General features: G+C 37.3%; 1 long non-coding RNA gene across 1 annotated transcript; it reads left to right on the top strand.

Annotated features, from left to right (window-relative positions):
• Positions 1-587: 587 nt before the first annotated feature.
• Positions 588-21,028, top strand: LOC117660903 (uncharacterized). The gene is made up of 5 exons (XR_004589841.3): positions 588-744; positions 8,685-8,774; positions 9,371-9,429; positions 16,600-16,697; positions 20,809-21,028. It is a non-coding gene; the product is annotated as an uncharacterized LOC117660903 (long non-coding RNA).
• The last annotated feature ends 1,640 nt before the right edge of the window (positions 21,029-22,668 follow it).

The following is a 22,668-nucleotide window of genomic DNA, read 5'->3' as shown; positions in this document are numbered from 1 at the left end:
TAATTTTCTTGCAAGTAGGGATTGCAGAATTTGCACATTGCACAATTCTGGTCCTCAGGATAGAGTAGAATTGTCTTCTTTAAATACCTGAAGTGCATTGCTACAGGCCTGATTCATTTATTTTTCATTTATTCATTTATTTTTTACCGGCTTTAATCTAACTGTAGTTTCCAGAATAGATGATATTGTTTTAATTGTATTTTGATTTGGCTAAAAGGTCTGCTTTAATATTATTCAGATCTTTCTTCTTACATTTATTGCTGTATTACTACTGTATATATTATTTATATATTGGGTTCCACAATATTCAATAATTGTGGAACCCAAAAGGAAGGGTAGCATATACTTATGCTAAGTATAATTTGAAAAAGGCTTGCTTTAGCTGATGAATTGTCCAAAGGGAGGCAGGATTTTGTTCCGTCGATAATATTAATTTCCAAAAGTGATTAGAAAATAAATTATACAAATCCAGTGTTCTTAAAATCACCAGTCATGGTTTGATGGCTATTTCTTTGTCCCACAGAACTGTGCTGTCTTGTGGTCTCCTCTCAAAGAACTTTGTGGGTGATCTCAAGTCCTCTCCTTGTCCAGAAAGGAATTACAAACAGTCAGTCTACATGCTGATTCTTCGTTCAACCATGGTTGTTGGCTTTGATGCAGCTAACTTCAGTTCACTATTTCTTAAGGGACTTACGCGATAAGAAAGAAAAGAGAAAAAGAGAAGGAAAAGTGGAGGAATGAAAGGTACGTGCATCATCTTGAATCAGAATAAGCTAAATGTTTTGCACCCAAACAAAACAATTGTCTGAATGCAAACAAAGGTACGGAAAACAATTTTAAAAATAAAATAAAAATGTGTTAGTACAACATAAGAACAGATAGTTGGCAGCATTGTAATTTCACATCTTCCTTTCAATCTATCTGCCCAGACATTTGGGTTAAAAAATTATATCATGACACTTTTTAGTAAATAATTATGATCACAACAATATTTGTCCCCTCCAAATCAAACAGATGTTTCAGATGAGCAATGATTCTCTATAAACTTTTTTTTTTTTTTTACTTCTTATAACTCAATTCAATTTTCAGGATGAGAACATCATCTTCATCCCACAGTTAATATTTTAAAAGCTCCTGCAAAAGAGTTCCAATAAGGAACTGCCAAGTTGTACAAAGTTGTATGAAGATCTAGAAGAAATTAGATCAATTAGATCAGGGGTGTCAAACTCGTGGCCCATGGACTGGATGCGTCATGCGCTGGACACGCCCACCCTGGTTTAGTGAAGGGGAAAAAAGTCACGATACGTCACATGACAACGCAAGTTTAACACCCTGAATTAGATGAACAATGCTGCAAGGATATAAGGAAGAATGATTGGCAATTCTAAACTATTGTCAATGCCAAACAAGGTTCTGCTAAATTTTCCATTAGGTGATACAGGTAGTCCTTGACTGAGCCTCAACATTTCTGTTGCTAACTAAGACATTTGTTAAGTGAATTTTGACTCTTTTTATGACCTTTGTTGCTACAGTTGTTAAGTGAATCACTCCAGTTGCTAAGTTAGTGACATAGATGCTAAGTGAATCTGGCTTCCCCAATGACTTTGCTTGTCAGAAGGTCACACATGGAATCACATGACCCTAGGACACAGCAACCATCATAACTATGAGTCAGTTGCCAGGCACCTGAAGTTTGCTCATGTGAACATGGGGATGCTGCAATGGTAATAAGGATGAAAAATGGACATAAATCACTTTTTTTCAGTGCCGTTGTAACTTTGAATGGTCACTAAATGAACTGTTCTAAGTCGAAGACTACCTGTACCTTAGTGTCAGACAAACTGGAATATCCCAGGGATAAGAAAAGGATTTTTTTTTTGGCACTATTAAGCCACTACTTTTAGCAGAAATATTGCAATTTAAGTTTGGTTGTAAATCAGAAACCTGTGCAGATCTTTGAAACATGTTGTTGTACAGCTATGGCTAATATACACATGAGCCATGTGTAGATCTATACATTGGGGAAACAAAACAACCACTTCATAAATTCATTGCACAACATAGGAGAACAAACCCATCAGGACTAGATTCATTTAATAGACAAAGGCCACTCTTTTGAAGACAGCAAAGTCCACATCTTGGACAGAGAGGACCCCTGGTTTGAAAGAGGAGTCACAGAAGCCATCTATGTCAAAACTGAACAGTCCACTCTCAACAGAGGGGGAGGGATATGACATCATCTATCTCCAGTCTACAACACAGTCTAAGAAGGCTCCACACCCATTTGCACCACCCAGGTGACGCTGAGGACAGAAATAAACCTCCAGGTGGCCTTAATGACTTGCTAAAAGAATGCAAATGACCAGTTGTCTCTAACCAGAGGTGGTATTCAGCAGGTTCTGACCAGTTCTGGAGAACCGGTAGCGTAAATTTTGAGTAGTTCAGAGAACTGGTAGTAAAAATTCTGACTGGTCCTGCCCCCATCTATTCTCTGCCTCCTGAGTCCCAGCTGATCGGGAGGAAATGGGGATTTTGCAGTAACCTTCCCCTGGAGTGGGGTGGGAATGGAGATTTTACAGTATCCCCCTGACACGCCCACCAAGCCTTGCGCACCAAGCCATGCCCACAGAACCGGTAGTAAAAATTTTTTGAATCCCACCACTGTCTGCAACGAGTATAAATCCTTCCATTCCCCATCCAGTCAGAGCTGAAGAAGCTTCTTTGGTGAGAAGCAAAACATCTTAAAAAAAAACCCAAGAAAATTCAGTTGCCTCTTGAGGAAAAAACATGTGGGACAAGCCTGGATAACTGAGAATCTCCATAAACATTTATACACATGTAACTGCATTCTGTTCTGAACCATGTTTTGGGGTACAGAGAATATTTTACCATAATCAAGCTGTGAGGTTATTGGTAGATGGGACACTGTGTGTAAACTATCTTTTTCAAGAGATGGCTACAGCTAGCATATTGAAGGGGCGTGTGTGTGTGTGTGTGGAGGGGGGAGATATAATGATTATATTTCTTTTCAGCGATCTGGTTGTTAGCACACACACCCTCAGCATACAGTCACAACTTATGAAGCTTCTTCTTCCATAAGGAAAAAAACCAGTCCAGTTGCCTTTTGAAAAAGCACTTTTGAGGCAGCTATGACCTGGATGACTGAGAATCTCCACAGACATTTCTGTGGAAATGGCAGAAGGCCCCAAGCTTATGAAGATGGTGTCCCAACTTCCTAGCTACCATTGAAGCTAGCCTAGAATCTTTGTAGTTGTTTCTAAAGCCTAAGTACATGCCTCATTTTTATTGAGTTTTTTTTAAGGTGCCTGATGTAATTTGTAATTGACAACATGGCTATAGCATTAAAATGGAAATATTCACTAGAAGCTACTGGTTTATGCTGTGCTGGATTAGCTAATTGGTCAATGACTCATGAAGCAATCAATGATCACAACCGCTGCCATTTAAGGAGATTCCACAATAGCACAATTCTGTTTCAACCATTGATTGAATTCACTTAAACTCACTTTGTCTGCAAGCACTTAATTAAATATTATTTGATTCATAATTACAATTTTATTTTACTTACAGTCAATCCTTATTAATTTTTAAAATTTATCTTTGCATACCACAGGCTATTCAGTCAATAGTCAGATGGTATGTTGCACTGTTTAATATCCCAAGAACAATAATGATACAGGGCCACTTTTTAAATGCAAAGTAGCAATGGCACTTTTTATCCTATCCGTCCAAATCTTAGGTATATTAGCTCTGCAATTATTTATTTCTAGATGGTTTGTTATAACTTCTCATTCAGAAGAAAAAAATTATAAAGGATTGTAGAATTTAACATATCTGCAAGTGAATCCTTCTCAACTCAGTGAAATCTATTTATAGACAGAAAAGTAGGTTTGCTTCCTTTCTCCAGGGCCAGTTCCAGTTGGTGTTGGTTGGACCCTCCTTTATGGGAAGCCGCAGGTTCTGCTGTCTCTGTTTTTTTTCTCAATTCCATATCAGATCCCTGGCCAAGGTCATCTGCTGTTTAGGGATTGATATCATGACCAATTTTTGGGCCAAATTTATATATATATATTAATTGTTCTTAATATTTGTAGTTCATGTTCTTAATCCTGGCTGTGCACCACCCTGAGTCCTTAGGGAGAAGGGTGGTATACAAATTGAAAAATAAAATAAAATAAAATAAATAAAATGACACCAGGCTATCAACTGAGGCCATTGAGGTTCTGTCCCAATGCCTGGAGTCTGTGAGTTATGATGGGGAGGAACCATCTCTGACTCAATCCTACCAAGATGGACTATCTGTTGGTGTTTGACCTTGGATGGATTGACTTTCCTATTCAAAAGTGATATGCAACCTGGGGGTATGTATCTTCCAGGATTCATCGCTCTTCCTCAATGAGCAGTTGGCAACTGTGGTCAAGAAGGCTTTTGCAAATCTGATGTGCCTTTTGTACCCCTTCATAGATGGGACACCCTTCAGATCGTCACTTTCACCTGATCACCTCACAGTTGACTCATGCAATATGTTCTACAAGGGCCTGCCTTTCAACCACACCTGGAAGCTTCCACTGCTCCAGGACGCAGTGGTGAAGCCAATGATAGGCAAGACTCAGTATGCCGATATAACCTCTGCTTTATGAGTTATATTGGATTCTGGAAGTATTCAAGACCGCTACCTATAAAGTCCTACATAGCATAGGGCCTGGTTACTTGAGGAACCATTTGTCTTCCATGGTATCTCCCAAACTGATTTAATTTGGTACAATTGGAGTGCTGTGTCCCTTTGACTAAACAATGTCGTCTGTGGGGATTCTGTAAGCATACTTGCTCTGTAATAGCATCTATCCTGTGGAATGAGATTCTCCCGGAGGTCTGAATTTCTCCCCACCCTGCTGTTGCCTTGAAGCCTTGGTCTTTGCCCAGGCCTTTCATGAGGGACAGAAATTTCCTTTGCATTGGACGGATTTGTTTCTTTTTTGTTCCTGCCAATTTTTGCCATCCTTGTCATCTTTTATTCTTTTATTTTTGTCTATTGTTATGTTTTTTCCCCCTTGTGTTTAATGTTTTTACTTATGAGTTGCCCAGAGCTAACAATAAAAATACCTTACATTTTAAAGAAAGTTTTAAAACTTTTGACTCTAAAGTTGGTGTCAGAACAGTTTGTGCATCATTCAGCACAACTTGTTTATGGGCTCTCCACAGGACAATCGGGTAGCTGTCTGTGCTATCCTTTTCTTATGTCTGCTATTAAAAAAGGGAATGCAGCAGAAATATTTCAAAAGATCTATTGCAAGGCAACTTTAAGGCTAAATTGCTGAATCTTGAAATCACATTTTGGCCTATTTGCATAACCCACTGAAAATGACTGAGCTAATAAAAAGAGAATGAAAGTAAGATGACAGGAAACCCATTTTGTAAACCATTGATTATCCCGTAGTAATTTTAGAATGAAAAGACACATGGTACAGAAGACATATTTCTTTTATTTAGGATAGCATAACATGCAAAAATGTGCACAGCGCAATTCTTTAAAATCAGGATAACCTCACTGCATTATTTCATTTCTTTATACAGCTAATTCTTCCTGGAATTTCCAACATTTGAAAAAGTCTGTTTTAGATATCACTGCAACACAGAAGTTATAGCTGCATTCATGGAGCTTCTGATCTTCAAAATGACTCACGTCCTTCTTACATTTATATTTACCGTGTTCTGCGAGCAACCTGCCTATAGCTTTTCCTCTCTTTTAAAATCCTGCATTAGCTTTCTGTTTGTTTGAGGGCTGCGGCTTGATCAAAAAAAGATTAAACAAATCAGTAAGTGCTAATCGGAAGCCATTATGGCAACTTTTTCTGCTCAAATGGCTTGGCAGCATCTATCTGCTAACTTAAATGCAAACAATCACAGGCTTCCAAACTAATTACAGAGTAGAACATTATAAGGGGTACGAGATTTGACAGCTATCATTACTAGGAAAAAAGATGGAATTTATTATGCAAATTGATCGAGCATTCTATCTAATTGAAATAGTATATTAGGAAGGGTAACTCCAGCACTGATCCCTACATATAGATATACCAACAAGCTTAGGAAACTGCTTTACTTCAGTGTTGTCTAATCTTGTTTACTCTGAGCTCAGTATTAGACTTGTACAGCCACATGTAGCACTGATGATATTACCTAGTTCGGGTAATGAAATGTCTCTAAGAAAACAACCAAGTTCAGAGAGCACCAAAGATCCCACCCATGTAACATGTACAGACTGCAACTGAGCCCAAAATTTATGCTGTGAAGTGAATCACTGCAGTTGTTAAATTAGTAATACGGTTGTTAAGCGAATGTAGTTTCCCCATTGACTTTGCTTGTCAGAAGTTCGCACAAGGGGATCCACATGACTGCGGGACATTGTAACCGTCATAAATGTGAGTCAGTTGTCAAGCATCCAAATGTAAATCCCGTGACTGTGGGGATGCTACAACGGTCATAAGTGTGAAAAATGGTCATAAGTCACTTTTTTCAGTGCTGTTGTAACTTTGAACGGTTACTAAATGAACTGTTGTAAGTCAAGGACTGCCTGTAATTTATTTGACTGGGGTTGTGATGATGTATGAATACATCCCAAGAAAGATGTGCTTTTTGACATTTAGGGTGTAGTTTGTTGGCTGTTTATAAATGTAACTTGCATTAGATGGCTGTTGGTTTGATAAAATCTAGAATTCTAGCTGATTGAGAATCCATCATTGCAGGTCATCCCTGGCCATTGCTTGTTTGATTCTGCCCACCTGTAGATAAATTAGTAGGAAAGAATGAATCAGGAATTTCAAAATGATTCAGAATGATTTTGATCTTTTACAAAAGAGACTAGCATATTCCATGCTTATTAAAAAAAAACGTGGTCACAACGAACCGTGAGTTAATGTGCAAAAGGGCAACCTTGCACATCCTGACTAGTACTTTTTGCACTCATGGACAAGCCAATAGTCTTTTTCTTTCTCAGTTAATAGCAATGTTCAATTTGTATGAAAAGCTTACTCTTGGGATGGAAAAGTTACACACTAAAGTATACTTGCAGCCATCTCTGTGCTCTTTCCTTTCTGAAATAACATAAATGTTTTATTGAATTGCTATTATGATCCAGACTCAGTCTGTATTTAACTCCTTCATCTCCTGTTCTGAGGACCACAGAACATTTTAGATCACTCCCCCCCCCCTTGCCTCATTTTTCTTTGCCATTGAAAATCAGAACTTTGGCTAGGCGCTGCCACTACTGCGAAAGCAAAACTGATAATGCATGTATCGTTATTCACACAACTTCACTTTTATGTCATCATGGCGTCCGTTGGATGCCTACGTGGCATGTGGTCCATTCACATGGTTGAAGAAGCTCACATGGTTAAAAAAAGTTCACCACCCTCCAAGTTCAGCTACAGGAAGATGACAAATGTTTTTTGGAGTATGGGCCACTTTTTAAAAATTATGTGATGAATCCAGATTCCACCTCTCTTTGTCTGTATGTTACAAATATACTGCATTTATAAATATACAAATATACAAATTTTAATTTCATCTTCTGTTGTGCCTGCTCAACAACCATTCAAGCAGGCAGCTGGGCTTTCTATTTTCTTCTAAAATGCTTCTTCTGGGTTGCCTGTTTATAGATTCAACAGTTGGGTTGAACCATGCACCCTCTGAAATAGACTGCACTACAGCACACATCATCCACTGATAAGGAACAATAAAAGCGATTGTCCAACATATTGGGAAGGCAGCAACTCAGGAAAGTATTCTTTCAAAAATCAGCAGTACTTAACATTTGTTCAAAGCCTGAGATATGCCTTGTTCTGTGAGAAGAGGAAAATAGATTTGTGGCATCAAAACCTGCAGATGATCCACAGAAGGTATCTGAAACGGGAAACTGGCACACCCAATTTGCCTTGAGGTAGTTTCAAGTGAGAAAATGTACTGTTCTTTAGAAGTCCTTGAGGGAGGGGGATAAATTAGCAGTCCTGTGAGCTACCGACGGTTTCATTTGGTTTTTATTTAATCACTGCAGACCTCAACATTGGCTTCACTTTATCATGTGATTAATTAAGCAATCATCTCTTTTTAAAGATTTATTTCCTTTTTGTGGAAAACTGTGGCCAGGCTTTAATAAAATCATAAGCTATAGGATCAATATCCACAAATGTTACAAAAATATTGCAGGTCAGGGAATGAATTTTAAATCAATCATATCATACATATTCCTCCCCCCCACACACATATACATCCCCTTAAATTTTTCTGCTTAAGAGAACAGTCAGTTTTTTTTAAACAATAAAAGAGTTTTATACTAAACAAATACATAGATCCCATTTATAAAATACCATGAATGTGAAAAAGTTATTAAGTCACTACATTTATTAATTGGATTATTATTTTTTATTTAAACAATGGAACTTAGTTTTATTTATTTGCAACCACTGACCTACAATAATGTAATGAAGACATTAAGAAAATTGTGATGATGAAACAAAAATACATAGGATTAATAAAAGCCCAGATATTCTTTTTAAGGGCACTTTTACAAACCCAGTTTGAAGGAGAGGGGAGAGAATTATAGCAAAAAGGAAGTAGTTCTTGACTCTTCATGTTGAACCATTTTCTCTTTGAAATTGTCCCAGGTTGCATTATACTACTGATTAAAGGAGCCATCTATTCACAGAGTGGTAGAAGGAGCTGTTTGACTTTTTGGGGGGTGACATCATCATAAGGTAAAGGCCTCCCTGCCAAAATCCATTTTTTCTCTGACCAATTGTAATTGTATTTCTAAAGAGAGAGAGAGAGAGAGACAAAAAAGGGTAGAAGAATAAGAATAAAATACAAAGAATAAGGAGCATGAGAATCAATTCAATGTATTTTAGATGGTGTTTTATTATAATAGCATTGCCAATTCATCATAGGGGTTGCTTCCATTCCTAAATTTTTCTTAGTTTGGGCAAAGGCAACTTCACACATGCTTAAATCTCAGGGAAATCTTTAAAATCAGCCAAGTTGCTAAATTGTTTTAGTAATAAGCATCATTCAATCTGTGTTTCATCAAGCATGTCTACGACTAGAAACATCTCAGTGTAAAATAGTCCTCTGATGGATGGCAATTAATTAAACTCTTAAAATATAAAGGCCAGTAGAACAATGCTCTGTGCTATGGATCATTGTAGAGTTAAACCCTTAGAACTTCCATTTGCATTAGGAAAAAAAATAGAGATCACTTTAAATTGAAAGGTAATTTTCATAATGTGAGTTTCATGTTAAGCTGTAAACAAATATTTGCAGTCCCATCACACATATGTTCTGATTTCATTTGAAGGTACTGTTTGGGCTACCAGAACTGGACTGCAAAATTTCAGACAGAAAAGGCAGAGAAAGGTTAGAGTTCTCAGTATCTCTTTGGCCTCCTCCCTCCTCCCTCCTCCTTCCTCCCTTATTTTTACAGTGCAAAGCTGGAAGCTTTGTTAAAGTACTTGATGTTTATTCTTTTCTCATTCTGGATAAAAAGGAAGATGAACCATTTCCCTATGACCATGAAAAACCAGAACGGATTAGGGGTCAGAGCTATGTGCCAATTGAGACATTCTACATTAGAGACCAAATGTTCCTCATCTCCTATCTATCTATCTATCTATCTATCTATCTATCTATCAATCAATCATCCGTCAATCATCTTCAATTCATCTATTCACCCATCCATATCTATTCATTTGCACAATTATTAGGCTTCAAACAAGTTTCCTGTGTAATTTATGTTGCATTAACATAAGTAAATGTCCTAACAATATCAATTTGGAGGGGTCTTATATAAAATCAATCCAACATCTTTCAGTTATTAACTTTTTCTGATTATCTTCACCTATATTTTCAATTGTGGTTACAATGGACATTCACTGTTCTCTCTCCTTTTTTTGAAGACACGAACTCTAAATACACTATTCTTATAAGACACACTGCTCTGCTTTCATTCTGTCAGAAACTGATTGATGGGATGAAATTAAGTCTTTGAAAAAAAATTCTGACGTGGAAACATTTCTAGATACCTCAGAAACTAAGAGCAATGCGAGAAAATTTTGTATCTATTGAGAAGGTTTCTCCAGAAGCTAAATTACCCACTTCATATTATAAAAAAAATAAAAGTACAAAAATAAATACAGTTGTTAATCAAGAAATGTAAAATACAGGATTGGGGTTAATAGTTAATAATTAATAGGTTCCAGTTTTAAGAATGCTCAGGTCTTTTTCATTTTTTAAAAAATGGATCAATGCAGTGGTGGGATTCAAGTAATTTAACAACAGGTTCTCTGCCCTAGTGATTTTTTCCAAAAACCAGTTTGCCAAACTGCTCAGAAAGTTAACAACCGATTCTCCCTAAATGATGCGAATTGGCTGAATCCCACCACTGGATGAATGGAACAAAAATTATTTTCCTGACAAATGTTTAAAATGATTGCCTAATGTGTTAAAGCTGGCTATGTTTTAGACATGTCCATTTGCTAGTTTCTTATTCATTAGATAATTTTACTGTGCTGAACCAGGGGTGAAATGTTCCTGGTTCAGACTGGATCACTTGGTCTAGTAGCGATGGCTGCAGGTGGTTCGGAGAACGGGTAGCAAAAATCCCTGTCCCCCCATGCCCAGCTGAGCCGCGCAATCATCAGAGGCTTTTTTTTTAATATTTAAAAACATTTTTTCTACAACCTCTTCGGCCAAAAAAATGCTTTTAAAAGTAAAAGAAAAAAAAAAGACTGATGATCGCGCAGCTCAGCTGGGATTGTCAGAGGCTTTTAAAAGCATTTCAAAATGCTTTTAAAAGGCTCTGACGATCCCAGCTGAGTTGCCTGATCGTCAGAGGCTTTTAAAAGCATTTTTTTTTACAACCTCTTCGGCCAAAGAGGTTGTAGAAAAAATGGTTTTAAAAGTAAAAAATAATTTAAAAAAAGTTGGCCATGCCCATTCAGTCACATTACTCCCCCACCAAGCCATGCCCACAGAACCAGTAGTAAGAAATTTTACATTTCACCACTGTGCTGAACCAAGTCTTGAAAATAAATTCATAACTTTTGGAACATATCTATTTATGAAGGACTTTGGATACATTGACCCTGAATTGTAGAAAATGGAGATTCTGTATTTTTAATATATACAGTATGTTTGTAGATTTATCTGCTTTCAGCCTTTGAACTGACTTTGTACTCATAGAGAGACAACCAATAAGATTTCCACATGGTCCAGGTTCAACTCATGGCTTAAAAACTATTTGTATAATTATAATGTCTTATTTACTGATACTGTAGAAAAGTAGTGGAATGATTTTAAAAATACATGGCTAATTCAGTATTACATCATTGAATGATTGGCTTTCTTTTAAAGCCATTTTTAATGTTTTCTATTTTCTTTACATCCACAGGAAAATCTTAAGATCTTTTTGGTCATAGGATGTTTACATATGTGAAAGCAAGAGAGGAGAAGCAGCACGGCTGCGATGAGCCTGTTTCATTATTTGCTGCACTGGTTACCAGTTGTCACCTCTAATGCCCTTGATCGCATAGGGACTGGTTATTTAAGAGACCATCTGTCTCTGGTTGTTTCTGCCTGATATTCCCCCAGAGATCCAAATAGCTCCCATCCTGATGATATTCAGGAAGCTATTAAAAATCTGGTTGTTCTCCCAGGTTTTGGGGCTCAATAGAAAGTGCCCCAAAACCTGGGGATGTTTTTTTTTTGTTTTGAACACATGTTTGGTTTTAGGATCATTCATGATTTCTTTTTGTCTTTTGTTATTTTTTACTTTTTTAACTGTAAGACTTGAAGAGTTGTTGGATGCTGGGCAGCCTATAAATTGCAGGTGTAAAGAAATGCTTCATGCAATGGAATCTTGCTATACCCTGTTTCTAGTCTGTTCCCATTGTGCAATAATATTTTCCATTGTTTCATTGTTTGCATAACTACCTACCCAAGTCCATTTTTGAACACCTCTGAATCCTAGGTATTCTAAGTATACGTAGACCCATTGTTTAATGGAATATTCACTTATACGAATCATGATCAAGTTTTATAGAATAAAACTTGTTAAAAGGTCGACTAATTAATGCACACAGTTTCAAAAGCCAGTACAAAGCAAATGACTGAAAGAAATAAAGGATAGACGCTACAGAATAATCTTTGGGACTGTTTGAGGGAGAGCAAGCTTGGTGAAATTGTAGCCTAGGTTAGAAAGTTGTTTTGGTACAATTGTCCAGTCATTATCTATTTTGGATTATAATTACTTTAAAGAGAGAAAATAAGAACAGTATGCAGTAAACTTACAAGGTATAAATGGAACAAAGTTCTCAGTTACCTGCTACAAACTAATCAAACAAGGATAGCACTCCTTGCCATGCAATATTAAAGATAAATAGGGGGCCAGAAAAGCAAGTTCTAGTTCCTATACAGTGCACCAATGTGGCAGAATACACCAACATTCAAAGGTGGAAAAAAACACTTCAGACCCCCGGGGACCAATTCATCTACTTTTCTTTCTCCCACTTTAATGAATGAAATCATATTTTTAGACATTTTAGTAAATTTACATCAATGCTGGACTGATTAAAATCCTCACCTCAGAGAGTTTATTCTGACACAAAACTGGGCTTGGAAGAAGAAATGAATTTCTTCACTCTGCTTCTTTGTTTTGAAAATTTTATGAATGAATGTTTGCAGTTGGAAGATTTTTTTTGGGGTGGGGGGAGGATTAGGGACAGAGGAGCCAAGGGAGAAAAATACTAATGTTTTTATATCTAGTCAAGAGTTGTCTGCTGATATATTTTATACTGACTGTTTGCTAAAGAAGGGACTGTAGAGGCGCAATAATTCTTATTTTAAAGCAATCATGTATAGATTTGTTAATATTATTATTTAATTAATATTAATCACTCTTAGTTGTTAAAATATGCCTCTGAAAGCCAAAATATTTAGTGTCAATCCAAGCTAATCACTAGTACAGACAAAGCATTCACCATGCTTTAAACTGCATTTCAACATCTGTGTTTGGAAAGATTAGAGAGTTGCTTCATACAAGAACAATATCTATTAAAGCTGATGAACACTGTTTGGAATACATTATGGGGAAAGAGCAGAAATCTTGAGTGCCAGAAGAAGCAAAGGTAGCATGATTGGAATGGACTATGTGTTGTCCTAACTGTATAGATATCTGTGGACTTCTGAGAATAGTACCACTCGTTTACCAATCAATTTTTTTTGGCTCAAGCACAATATAATACTCATTTGTTTTGGACTTACTCCAGGAGAAATGCAGGAAACCATTGTGATTTCAAGGAGTTTAGTGACATAAATTGATATCTCCTTCATATGAAGAAAAGCCTAAAAGTTTAGAGCTCATTATGAACTAACTTGCTTGCTTTTCATTTTTGCTTTTTGAATAAAAGGGGAAGAGAGAGAACATACTGTAGCTCAGGGGTGACAAACTCATGTCGTCATGGTGGTGTCATGTGACATATCAGGATGTTCCCCCCCTTTGCTAAACCAGGTGTCGGGGTGGCCAGTGCATGATGCATGTGGCCCTTGACAACCCTGCTGTAGCTGTAAACCTGTGAAAATCTCAGACTCCCAGTTCCCATTCCAGAATCAGATACCCACCCAGGCAAGGCCAGGTCTTACAAATTCATGACTATAGCAGGATCATGAAAGTATGGTGCCAAGTTTTGATAAAAAAAACCCCTTGGATTTGTTGTTTTTCGGCCCACGGGGTGCTTAGATCTGGCCCGTGGGGCCGCCTTGCAAACAGCGAAGGACCGGGCCATGGTGCCTCTGCCAGTGAAAACAGAGCTCGGGGGGCCATGGGCGGCCCTCGTGAACTCTGTTTTCACTGGCAGACGGTTGCAGGAGGTCGTTGCAGCTGAAAAAGGAGCTCAAGACCCCGTTTTCTCTGGCAGAGCTTTTGGGCCCCCACAGGTGCCCCTGACATGAGTGATGTCAAGCTGGCCATGCCCACCCATCCCTCCCAAGCTCAAAAACAACCCTGATGTGACCCTCAATGAAATCGAGTTTGACATCCCTGGTTTATTGTCTCTGAATCCATAAGAACCAATTGCCTGCGGCCTGATCACTGCTCTAACATTTGAATAGAAATAGAAATAAATAGAAACAGGAACAGGAACAGGAACAAGCACAAGAACCAGAACCAGAACTAGAACCAGAACCAGAACCAGAACAAGAACAGAATAGAATAGCAGAGTTGGAAGGGACCTTGGAAGTTTGCTAGTTCAACCCCCTGCTCAGGCAAGAAACCCTATACCATTTCAGACAAATGGTTGTCTAATCTCTTCTTAAAAACATCCAGTGTTGGAGCATTCACACTGGAAGCTTTTAAGAAGAGATTGGACAACCATAATAATTGATGATGAAGCTGGAATCCAGTGACAATGCCCTTCTGGAAAAAAAATCTGCTAGCTTTTAAAACAAAATACAAGATTAAATTATATTCCATGAGTCTTTAATGTCACACCCTTAAATTTAGAAATCAAACTAAACAGATGCCTCACATCCAATGTCCCACTAAGACAAATAGCAATGTGACAGAAGTGTGCCACTTATATTTCATTGTACATATTCAACCATCTGGCCTCAAAAGTTTCTGCTACTGTTGAGTATCAAAGTAGTTCTACAGTATCTTTAATAGTTTCCAAATCTGATATAAGTATTGCTTCTGCAATTATATAACAAAACTATTATTAGATTGAAAACCAGGAAATAGCGAAAAGAGTGATTGCAAGCAACTTGCAAGTTATCAATATCAGCTATTGATAACTTTTGTAGTACAAGGGATTAATTAAAACAGTCAGTGGGTGATTTTTTTGGAGTGAGGATTGTAAATGAAGTAGAATTGGAATATACAATGGATTAAAGTTAATAGAGAAAGAAACAGCTGGTGTTAATGAAGGTTAACTTTTTTCAGGACAACAGCAAATTTGAGTTAAAGGGATAGTATTCTTTTACCAACATCTTTTTGCGGGGAAGCAATAAATGCTTGTTATAATTGGATTTCCAAAGATAGATGTAAATGCAAAAAGAAGAAAACAATGTTTTGAAATAATCCTCATTCTTAATAGCTATTGCAACTGGTTTGAGTTTACAACTTGTGACTGTAACTTCAACTGTCAAATGTGCAAGTCAGTCTAGAGCCCTTTTTGCTGGTGAATTGCAAGTGTTTTGTGATCCTGAACCAGCAACATATTTATTTTACAATGACCATCACTCGGCTTTGCTAGGTTTAACTAAACAGTTTAAGAAAGCTAATTTGACTACAATACCAGTGAGCGAAAGGTAGCTAGGTATAGCAGAGCGGCTTAGAGAGTAATCTATACAGCTCCATGAGCAAGGTCAATAGGGCAAATAATGAGATGACATCATTAGTTCTGCCCCCTTTGTATTAGAGTGATGACATCACTCATATGTATGCAAGGGGTAGAGTTTATATCATGATCACACTTTTTATCATTTTGATGAAAGCTCCATTGCATATCCATGTATACCTCCCAGTTTATGTGACAGGCACAAAAATACTGATGTACCACACAAAGACATGGTAAATTTTATGAAATAGTGTGCCTTCCCAGCAAAATGTTTGACAAGTAAATACAATAAATAAAGCCATGCTCTATTCTATTTATCCATGGTGGAAAATATACACACGGGACATTATTTCACAATAAGATTTCTATGACATCCCATATTAGATTTTTCTTGCACAGGCTAAATCTAATTATTTAGACTTCCATCTTTACCTATTTTTCTGCCTCTTGATTCTTAAGGAAAGCTATACTTTTGCATAAGCAATAGAGGTGTTATTTGTTCAGAGTTTTTAGGGTCATGTTTTATTGTAATTCAGCTGCAATAAACTTAATGAACTACAGTAATTGGTACAATAAAATCGTACACAAGTGCAATATACACTGAGCACAAATACCAAAAGCCCTTGAGCAGCAATAATAATAATATGCAGAGATGTTTTAACCAAACAGCTTCTGCTCTTTCATTTGGGAAAATGCTGCAGAATACTTTGAATGGGATCTAGTCCCTTCTGGGGTCAGCAGTGGAACTCTCTGCCAGCAGACTTTCAGCCTTAATGGCTTTATTTATGTTGCTTTATTATTTGTTTTATGGACAATCATAGTGTTTTATCAAGCTACACTCTTCGCAGGCGTTTGTTATTTTCATTCAAGCAAATCAAGTGCACAGTCGAGCCAAAGTTGAATGCATTTAGGGTCTTGGGATACAAACTGAGCAGAATTCATCATTTATATTAGTCATTGACTAGATTGGTGAAATAGATAGCACTGGTTCTTTGTGAACTTCTTGCTTTCTTCATTAATTCTCTAAACGTATTTCAATTTTTTAAATTTCTCCATTATTTTCTCCATTATCTGCAGTTCAGCTGTGGCTGATCCTTTGAATTGTTATATATTTACCAGCCCTATAAAATGTAGAATATATATGATAGGTGGTAGTCTCCTACCTTGACAATTAATGACATGTTTTTAATTGCAGGATCTTGAAAGAGTACCAAGATGTTTCAGGTGGAATCTGAGAATTGCAAATGATAAAGATGCCAGTTGATCAGCAAACTCTGGCAACTTCATGTTAATGTGAGTTTTCTCTGAGGTCTTTTTACCAGTCCATATGAAAAAAATATAGACTGTTGAGTTGAATTCACTACTGCTGATGAACTCATAAATACATCTGAATATTTTTTTGATTGATATTGCTGTCTTTCTAGATATTTTTGCCATCAAACCTACAGCCCTGATGTGTTCTGATGATTTCCTACCCAAGTACTAATCAAGTCTTTCCTGTTTAGACTTCAAAATCATGTAATATCAGGGGTGCTGTTCCTAAGCTACAACACCAGCAGAAGATAGTTATTTATTACTTGGTTGCAATCTTTTGATTAATTTCAGGATTTTCTTGACAGGTCAAATACAAACCTTTCTTCTTCTCTTACTCAATCCATAGACCATCATGATCCCCACCTGAATTGGCCAATAATTCATAACTTAGAGAATAGAATAACAGAGTTTGAAGGGATCTTGCAGGTCTTCTAGTCTAACCCCCTGCTTAGTCAGGAAACACTATATCATTTCAGACAAATAGTTATGCAATCTCTTCTTAAAAACATTCACAATTTCTGGAGGCAAGTTGTTCCACTGATCAATTGTCCTAACTGTTAGGAAATTTCTTCTTAGATCTAGGTTGCTTCTCTCCTTGATTCCTTTCCATCCATTGCTTCTTGTCCTGCCCTCAGGTGCTTTGGAGGACCAGATGCAACTCTCTCTCCCTCTCTCATCCATCCATCCATCCATCCATCCATCCATCCATCCATCCATCCATCTATCTATAAACAGTACATCTGACTTCATGTCCTATCAAACTTAATTTCAAAATATCATATAAAGGACAAGAGCTGAAGAAGCTTCTTGGATGAGAAGCAAAACATCTTCAAAGAAAAACCAGAAAGTCCAGTTGCCTCTTGAAAAAAAGCACCTTTGGGACAACCATGACCTGGATGACTGAGAATCTCCATAGAGAAGGACATTTAGAGTTCATTTGCTAAGACAAAAGGCATGATGAGAACTGTTCATGGAAATTCCTTTGAGAAAGTCAATGCCTTCACAGATGCTATGGTTATTTACATATTTTTCATGTTTCATTCACTGAGGTTTTCAGTCAGATCTTTTATCAACTGGGGTGATTATCAAGGAGAGTGAGTGGATATATATCCAGAATTCTTTCATTGATATGAAAATGCAATCTTTTATTATATATTCTCCTCCTAGATGGAGATACTGTACATGCAGAAGAGTAAATAGACATAAAGGAACTGCAACATCTTTCACCTTGAGTTTATGATATATTGTGTAAGAGAGAGAAAAAAAGACAGGAAATCAGGCAAACAAGCAAGAAAGATCCGTTCCACCAAATAGACTTGGGGAATTTTTTTTCCTTCAGACAACAGGCAAACTGCAGATCAATGAACTGCTGCAATATCTATTTCAGCCTTTTTCTTATGTTGGGTGAAACTAACAACCCAATATTTCACTGAACCACTTCAACTATGGTTCAGTTCACTTGCTCAACTGCATCTACATCAGCATCCAATGAACTGGTCTGTTCCAATCTAATGTCATGTATGAGAAGTAAAACTTAAAATTCAGCTGAGGAAAAAAAAACGTGTTCTGGAATGTACAGGAAAATATAAGATAGCTGTTAGGCCCGTGATGGTGAATCTATCACGTGGCATGCAGCACCCTCTCTGTGGGCACGCGAGCCATCGCCCCAGTACAGCTCCCCATGCATGCACGTGTGCCTCCCACCGGACAGCTGGTCATCAGGTCTCTGCTGCACATGAGCAGGGGGTGGGGTGCATGCGGGGGGCGTGTGTGTGTGTGGGGGGGTGGGGCACATGTGAAGGGGCGGGGCACATGCATGGGACCACACACGCTTTGGGCACTCAGTCCGGAAAAGGTTAGCCATCACTGGGTTCAATTTCTTTTTGTCACTGGAATTCATTTCTGGGATAAAAACTATTGATGATGTGATAGACTAGGAAAGCTCTGATCAGCCATATATGGGGGTTTGCATGAAAAAAAATAGCTAAGAATCTGATTTTCAGCAGTAGCTAAAATTCTGGAAGCCGCCTTATGAAGGAGGTCAGTTCTGACTCATATGTTTGGATGTATGCTGGTATGACTGTATGTATTTATTTTACATTTTTACTCTACCTTTTTTTAAACAAACCAATATCTCCAAGTCGCCCACATCAGTATAAGACATTCAGGCAACTCAGCTGTTCTATATTCCAGAAGCTATGAATCTGCCAACATTGCTTGTTGCTTGCCAAACTCCTTCTTTAACTTTCTTTAGAATCTTTTCATTACAAAAAATGAAGCTAGTATGCTCAAAGCCAAATACCCACATGATCTATATATGCAGCAATGATCTATATATACACGTTTGCAGCCCCTTGCTTTGTTTCTGGTAGAGGGCGATTCTATGATTGGCCACCTTCACATGGCAATCATTTGTTGAACTTCCATAAAAGTTGCTCTAAAAATGCCAAATATGCCTATTGACCTAGAAGAATTGGGCAAACTTGAGCTAGATATTTATTAGTATTTGTTACTTATTTATTATTATTATTATTATTATTATTATTATTATTATTATTATTATTATTATTATTATTTACTGTCTTGTGGAGCTGCTTTGGTGATTGAAAGACTGAAACCAGATTTCTTGCCTAGTCCTTTAAAACTAAGGGAAGAAAATAAATCACCTCCAAATTATACAGCATTTGGTAACTCTCAGCTGAATTGCTCAGCTAAATCTATTGGAAAACATTGTGTTTGAAACAGGGATGAGCTGAAATTATATGAAAGCAATGGAAATTAATTCATAATAGTTTATTCATGCAAGTCAATCATTAAATATATTACCCACCAGCAGTAATATGAATCAGATCCAGATTTTTTTCCCGTCGTATTTATAGTAGATCCATTAAAATCAGTAGGGCTTATTAGTCATGGCTCATTTAAAAACATATATTTTACTTTTGAGTAAATTTGACATTTAAGTCTTGTTGATTTCAGAAATGTATTTTTGACTCACAAAATACTTCAACAATTTTTTTAAAAGTTATAAGAGTAATACCCATGAAAAATGTCATTGATGAGTAGATACCCAGCAGATATATCTCTTGATTGATAGACTATATTTAGATCTATCTTTTTCTTTCTTTCTTTCTTTCTTTCTCTTTCTTTCTTTCTTTCTTTCTTTCTTTCTTTCTTTCTTTCTTTCTTTCTTTCTTTCTTTCTTTCTTTCTCTCTCTCTCTCTCTCTCTCTCTCTCTCTCTCTCTCTCTCTCTCTCTCTCTCTCTCTCTCTCTCTCTCTCTCTCTCTCTCTTTCTTTTCCACCCTTCCTCCCTCTCTCCCTCCCTTCTCCTGGTCTCTCTCCTTATCTTTCTCTCTCTTTCTAAAATAATAAAATAAATTGCAGAACACTGCAATAATACAGGAAGTATATTATATTTGAAATATATTTCTATTCTTTGCTGCTTGGGGCAGGCCCATCCAATATTGTAGCCACATGAGGTGGCTACTAATAGCAATAGTTTGGGCTAGGGAAAACGATGTGCTTAATTATAGATATAATCATGAATCTGCAAGCTCCAACACTCATACCACAATAAAACACAGCTGATATCCATGTTGTTAATGATTATTTTTTATTATGCCGCATGTTGTTTTAGTGTCTGCATCAGCATTGTTCAAGAGTGATTACAATATTACTAGATATAATTTCCCATCGAAAGGGACACTATATAGCAAAAGAAAGCATTTTTCTCCTCTCTGATTGTCACTGGAATTTTTCATTTCTGTAGACCCGTTTTCCATAAATAGTCTACTAAGAAATATTGCTTGGGCAAATTGATCCACTTTATTTAATAATGTCAATGGCATTGAATTTCAAATGAATGATGATGGTGTCTCTTTTACCTCATATTAAGTATGACAGTTAATAAAAAGACCTATTGCAGTAGAGGGCAACATTTGACTATCCAATTCACACAATCAGTTTAGCATTGAGATATGTGGGCAAGGAGCAAGGTCTAGATGTAAGTCAAAATAGTGGTTGGCCATACTGGGGTTTAACTCTTCGATAGCCCTACTCAATTCTCTCCTGTTTTCTGTTTTCTCACAGCACAAGCCTCGTGGCAGTTTACATCTCTGGATTGAGAACCAGGCCACGCTGTTTCCTTACCTAAGTCAATGGCTAGGAAGGATTAATTTTCATAGTTGACGCTAAGAGCTCAGAGACAGTGGATGCAGAGATTACAAAGACACAACCTGCAATTTCCCCAGTTTTGCCCCTTCTGTCTGATTGCACAGGCCCTTTGATAAAAGCCCCATTTTCCTGCAAATAGATGTGTTGGACTGTGCTTTAATTGGGTACTGATTTTTCTTGCTACTGCACTAAGTGCCCCCAAACTAGATGGAAACCAGCTTTAATCACACAAATCTTGACTTATAGAGGTGAGCATGCATGCAAATTCATTTGCAAACATTTGCTCAACATTCCCTTATTTAACCAGCATATGTGAGAGGATGCTTCTGGGTTACTCCCAGTTTGTAGAAAAGTACCCTCTGGGAATTCTGTTAGCCTTCAGTCTCTGTGGCTCAGAGAAGGCGGCAAGATGAATCTCTTTGACCCAGATATATTTTTTTTGTTAATTACATTTAGTATCGGTTTACATGTATTTTTAAACTTCTTTCTGTCATTTGTACTTCAGTTTTTGTTAGCTCTTTTTTCCCTTGATTGCATAAAAATGCAGGATCTCTATATCAAAAGCAAATCAACTATAATAACTATAATAAGGTCTTTCATAATGTCAAAAGGCAATCACCACCTTTTTAAAAAATTGTATTTATGCTTTACCTAAAGATAGGTAAGAGATACTTATTTTGTTATAAAACCAACATACAATTATAATGTGCTTATTAAGATTTTTATTATATTTCTTCTCACTATAAGTTAGATTTCTGTGGCTGTCCAACTCAACAATAATTCTAGATGGCATACAAATTAAAAATAAGACTCACAATACATTAAATAAATGCGCAAAAATGATGATTATAACAAGGAATAGATACACACTGTAAATAAATCCATTATAGTTCACCCCAACCAATTCTAAGAACTGGGCAAAAAGCCAAGACTTCAAGGTCCACTTCAAGGACAATAGGGCTGGGACTGCTCAAACCTCTGTAGAAATGCTACTTTAGATGGCAGCAGAGACTTTCTACTTTGTAAGTCCCATCAAATGAAAATGCTTATGAAGTGGGAAGTGAAGCAAGGCAAGTTTGTTAGCTCTTATAGGGTGAGTAGAAACAATAGAAGAAAGGCAGTCTTCCAGATGACCAGATAAGCTACGCAATGAAGTGGTTTGTAAATGACAATCGGAGCTGTGAATTGTATCTGGAAGCCCTTTGGTATCAAAGCACACTATTACTACTATTACTACCATGTTTCCCCAAAAATAAGACCCTGTCTTATATTTTTTTGAACCCTGAAATAAGTGCTTGGCCTTATTTTCAGGGAGGTCTTATTATTTTGGGGTGCTTGGAGGAAACTAGAGGAAATGGCGGGGACCAGCTGTGCATGCATTTAAATATTTTCGGGGAGGGCTTATTTTCAAGGGCGGGGGAGCTTATTTTAGCACATGCACTCAAAAGCCCGATTGGGCTTATTATCAGGGGATGTCTTATTTTCGGGGAAGCAGGGTACTAGTGCTTCTACATTGTGGACTGTTTACAGCTTCCAAGTGATCTTCAAAGGCAACCCCACATGAAGTGCATTGCTGTAGTCCACACTGCAAGATTACTAAAGCATGAGTGTCTGGGAGGAAGGACTTGCACTCCAGACAAAAGGCAAGCGGTGTACCAGACCTGTTCAACAATCCTGGCCACAGTCATCATGTGCTCTTCAAGCAGGAATAGTGAGTCAGGAAGATCCCAAATAGTCATTCGCCATTGCCCGGGGAAGTGCAATCCCATTCAGAAA

This window comes from Pantherophis guttatus, chromosome 1 (assembly GCF_059756535.1).
Source record: "Pantherophis guttatus breed Tessera chromosome 1, ASM5975653v1, whole genome shotgun sequence".
NCBI lineage: Eukaryota > Metazoa > Chordata > Lepidosauria > Squamata > Colubridae > Pantherophis > Pantherophis guttatus.
Note: the sequence above shows the minus strand (reverse complement) of the source record. Positions and strands in the feature narration are given on the sequence as shown.